The sequence below is a fragment of the Ochotona princeps genome, chromosome 11 (genome assembly GCF_030435755.1).
Source record: "Ochotona princeps isolate mOchPri1 chromosome 11, mOchPri1.hap1, whole genome shotgun sequence".
NCBI classification, from domain to species: Eukaryota; Metazoa; Chordata; class Mammalia; order Lagomorpha; family Ochotonidae; genus Ochotona; species Ochotona princeps.
This window is the reverse complement of record NC_080842.1, coordinates 10576096-10581137: the sequence shown is the minus strand read 5'-3', so window position 1 is coordinate 10581137 and position 5042 is coordinate 10576096. Positions and strand designations below refer to the sequence as shown.

The window sequence follows — 5042 nt, the reverse complement described above, 5'->3', positions numbered from 1 at the left end:
AGTGGGGGTGAGCTTCCTCTTGCTCAAGAGGCACACTGCAGCCTCCTGCAGTGATGCTCTGAAGACCGACTGTGCTGGGGACAGCCATCTCCTATCATGATTGTAATGGACTTTTATTGGATTCCTTTATTATCTCACTGCAGATGCTGGCTTCTTCTCTGCTAGTTAAACAGCAACTTCCTATTATCATTGACAAAAGTATCCAGTAACACATGCCCTAAAGCAGTCAAGATTGGTGAAGGTCAAGAGAGTGCTCTATGATATTCAATACTAACATGTGATGTGTTGGGGATATCTGGCCACATTGGATGGACTGACTCTATAGGCCAAATGGAGAATGATGCACAGACACATCCTCATGTACGCATCTCACAACTCCTGTCCTTTTTCTCATCATTATTAGTGGGAGTTTGGCTGTGAGATGGTGGTATTCCCTTAGCCTGGCCATGAGGAGTACCTACTCTTGGCTTGCTCTGTTAGCTGTGAGCATGTATTGGTGGTTATCTATCTGCTAAAACATCTTCTCACTGTATTTCGAATAACATCCAAATTCCTCAGTGTAGCTAACAAAGTCATCTCTATTCCCACAACTGGAAGTATTCTGGTTGCAGGAGCCTACTCACTGCCCAATGATTTTGGTCATTCTTACCTCAATGTGTGTGCACTGACTGTACCATTTTGCTAATGTCTTCTTCCCCTGACCTTGTTCATGGGCGCATACGGATGGTCTTCAAAACGTTTATGGAGAATCTGTATTATGAACAGGAATGCATAAATGCTCATTCTTCTGCGCCAAAGTAAGCTTATCATTGGAATTCTATTTTCCATGAACTTTTCGAAGTGCCTTTGTGTATTTCATGCTTCAGTTAAAACATGACCTTTCCATTGGTGCATGATTTTACTCCAAGATCTGAAAGTGGAACACTCTTGTATGGTCTAAAATAGCAAACACTTTCTTTGTCAGTCCCTTTTCAGTATAGGAACCTGTTTATGTTATTTTCAGAACCTGAAATCATGAATGCTTGTTTTCCTGATGCTTTGATTGCTTTCTGACTCTGTCTGTTTCATGGCAGGGACATTAACTACCAATTTCATTTCTGTGTCCTGAACATCTGGACTAATGCCTCAAAATAATTAATCAACAAACATTTGTTGAATGAATATGTTATGGGTCCTGATGGTTTCCTTCAAAGAAACTGCAAATGGCTTTTCATCTTAAATAGGAACTCACGGACAATGTATTCTAGAATCAGTCAACAATTGACAACTCAAAATACCTGATACGGACCTTTGAAACACAAGCAACTAGAGTGGATGGGAGCAGGCTGTGCATAAGTGGAATTCAGCTGAGCTAGCACTTAAGCCAGTGCTTAAGCAGGAGATAGTAGATTTCTAAATATAGACGGTAGTGGTCACATTCACCGCTACTCCCGGGGTTGGAATGTGCCATACATCAAGGACCCAAAGAATCGCAAGTTGTGATGTCCAAGAAGAGTGTCAGGGAATGGAGAAAGGGTGAACGGGAGGATATTCTGGAAGCCAATTATCTTTGAAAGTTCACAGTCATTTCCATTTCCATCTCCTGGGAGCAATGGCAGAATTCTATAATGGGTGGTTGATTACCGAAGTTGGAAAATTAAGAGGAAAATGGCATTTCAGATGAGGCAAAAGAAGCATTCAATACCTGTAGGCAAACAATGTTTTTTTTTTAATTATTTATTATTTTACTTCATTAATTACATTGTATTATGTGACACAGTTACATAGGTACTTGGGTTCTCCCCACCCCTCCCCAAACCCTCCCACCATGGTGGATTCCTCCACCTTGTTGCATAACCACAGCTCAAGTTCAGTTGAGATTCCCGCATTGCAAGCATATACCAAACATAGAGTCCAGCATCTTATTGTCCAGTCAAGTTCAACGGCTTCTTAGGTATACCCTCTCTGGTCTGAAGACAGAGCCAGCAGAGTATTATCCCAGTCAAGGCAAACAATGTTTTGTTTTTTTTTTTTTAATCTTATCGCATGAGAAATCCAGCCTGGAGTCATCTGTCCACTTGGAAGCCACAGTGATTGGGAACAGAGGTTCTGCTGGGTAGACTTTCCCCATTAGAGTCCTCATCCTTCAGATCCCTATGGAATCAGGTGAATGTGATCCCCGGAGGTGGTGTTCAGGTTAGAATCTCAGACGAGGTATCTGGATCTACAATCTGATTATGACAGGAGGCAGAGCTGCTACAAATTCTGAGGCAGAAGTGTGCATAGAAGGATGCCTCCGAATCCCAGGCTCCACCTGCAAGCCAGATGCTGGGGATACCGTAGGGGCAGGAGAGAAAGGATGATGTGTGGCCACAGTACTTCATCAGGTCTTCTAAAGCACCAAGACATGAGCTATGAGAACACACCTGTCACATTTCAGGGTGGTTTTAGCAAGATGACTTGCAACCAGAATCAGGAACAAATGAAAGAGGACTTTGCACTGCATCCGTCTAGCAGTGAGCAGCTTAGATTTATTTTAACTTCACAGGGGCTTTTGCTTATTTTTCTCACTTTCTTTACTTTTAAAATTCATTGGCATTTAATCTCTACTTGTGGAGAGATTTTTTTTTCTTTATATTGCCATCTTCCTTTCACACAGTGCAAATAGTAAGAAAAATTGGTTTCCTCTTGTCTTTTACACTATCAGCAAAACAAATGAACAAATAAAAACAAAAACAGCATGTTCTGTATTATTCTGACAGTCCATATTCTACTTTTCCTTTAACTCTGATAATTTAAAAAAACATATATCTCATGTATGTGCAGGTATTAATTCTGTGCAAACTATCATGATTCCTACATCAAGATGAAAGCAGAATGGAGAGGGTTCTTTGGAGCAATGTTACCAGACACAGCAGCCATTGCATGTAGTTTTAACTTGCTTTGCCCTGAGAATCCATGAGGGTGGAGTCGGGAATGGGAGAATGAGGGTGACATTCCACTGAAACCCGTTTTCTCTTGGCTTACACTGATGGCCCCCAACTCCCGACAAAACATCCCACTGCTTTCTCCCTGGTGTTTCCTCCCAGGATGTGCCTTATTCGCTCTGAGTGGGACTGACAGAGCTGACAAGCTGGGAGCCGCATCTGATTTGCCTCTGAGGGACCGTCTCCCCCATCATGAAGCCATGAAAATTCCTCCAGTTCTGCCAGGGGTGAGTTCAGACAGGAGGTGAGCTGTGGACTGCTAGGATTCCTGGCAAGGGTCAGGACACATGCAGAAAAAGAAATCTAATCTCCAGCCACAGTTGTTCTTTCCTCCATCTACTGCATGTAACAGGTAAATCAAATCTGGCAGCCCGAGTGCCTGCTACTGGACATCGTGTACTTTCTGCTTTACCGCAAATGAGACTCTATAAAAACGTGGAGAGAGAAATACAAGGAGGGCACAGAAGAGAAAAAAAGTAGAAAAGAAAGCAGTCAAGTAGATGTGCCCTGGGTCAGAGACTAGCCAGGTTCTGAGTCTCTTTCTTCCCTCCCTTGGAGGGCTGCAAAGGCAAAAAAAAAAACCACAATGCATTGAAATGAAGCAGCAATACTGCATGTAGCTGAACCAGGCCAGAAGCACCTTTAGAGGACTGTGCAGGGTTGCACCCTGCCTCCCTGCTGCTGCATGAGGGAACTGACGAGGGAAGAGGCAAGGCTGTGCATGCCTTTTCGGATCTCCTCCTAGCAGGGGTTAGAAGAGATGAGAGTCAGCTAACATGTGCATTTTTAAAAATAAAGCACATCTTTCAAGTGATGCTTTTGATTCTCAGCTTGCTGCCTCTGTGCTGCCCAGGAGAGGAGCAATAAAAGGGAATGGTCACTCCTGTTACAAAGTGAGCAGCAGAATCAAGAGGACTCTAGCTACCAACACATGTGCATTTGGGCTGAAAGTCAGCTGCGCCTTGGACCTAGGTATCTTGATCTTTATTCCAGGTTCTTGCCCTCTTCAAAAATAAGAATTCAAAGCAGAGGCATAATGCAGTCCACAACCAAAGGCAGAGCCTATCTGAAATAGAGAGAGGGATTACAAATTCACGTGTGAGTATGGGTCACCCAACATGAAGAGAGACCATGAATGGGCCAGAGAGCTGCCCGTGGGCATGGAGAGGTAAAGAAGGTTGGGGAAGCATCCACAAGCACTTAGGAAGTGCCAAAGAAGGGCCGGCCCTATGTTAGCAACCTCTTTATGAGTTAGAAGATGGTGGCTTAATTGAATGTACAGATGGAGTGGGGGTCTGTGTGGAGTTTAGATCTCCTCGGTGCCTCCACACAAAGGGTAAGTTCTACAGAGCCCTTATGGTGTCTCATTTTTTCCGGTCCCTGACAAGGCCCAGATGCGTCCTGGGAAGGTGGACATGGATGGGTAAAGGGGTGAGTGACAAGGCAGGACTGGCGTCAATTCTAGTTTTCCTGTTCTTACTGAGTCCTCTGATTTGCTAAGTCAATTGGGTTAAGACTGATTGCTAGTCAGAGTTATCTGAACAAATTTTCAGAGATCTTGAGAAACATTCTAAGGGCAAGGAAAGAACAAGAGAGCAGCCAGCGTGTCTCTTGAGATGCTCCTCTGTCAGTTCCTCCTGGGCCCAGTTTCTGTTTTCCATGTGAGTCTGGCTGGATACAGCGTGCATGGAGCCCTTTGCCCAAGACCCTGAGATACACCTCCCATTCCAGCTTTCTTTGGCCATTGGAGAAGGTGTTCCTGGTCTTTCGTCTCCTTTCAGGGTGAGGGTCCATACTGGGGTGAGGGAGGTAAGCATTCATAGGGTTTGGCCTAAGATTCAGCCATCAAAACTCATAACAATGCAATAGATTTAAAAATAGAAACTTGGAGAAAAAATAGAAATTCAGGGCAGGCAGGCAGTTGGTACAGTGTATTGAGCCATCACTTGGGATACCTGTATTCTATATGAGCGTGCTTGGCTTCAGGTTCGGGCTGCATTCCTGCTGCTTGCTGTTGGGCACCCTGGGAGGCAATAGTGTTGGCCTAAGCAGTTGGTCCCATGCCACCTGCATGAG

The 5042-nt window shown here is 44.3% G+C and overlaps 1 long non-coding RNA gene across 1 annotated transcript; it reads left to right on the top strand.

Annotated features, from left to right (window-relative positions):
- Positions 1–710: 710 nt before the first annotated feature.
- Positions 711–4043, top strand: LOC131481411 (uncharacterized). The gene is made up of 3 exons (XR_009246312.1): positions 711–797; positions 3069–3193; positions 3960–4043. It is a non-coding gene; the product is annotated as an uncharacterized LOC131481411 (long non-coding RNA).
- The last annotated feature ends 999 nt before the right edge of the window (positions 4044–5042 follow it).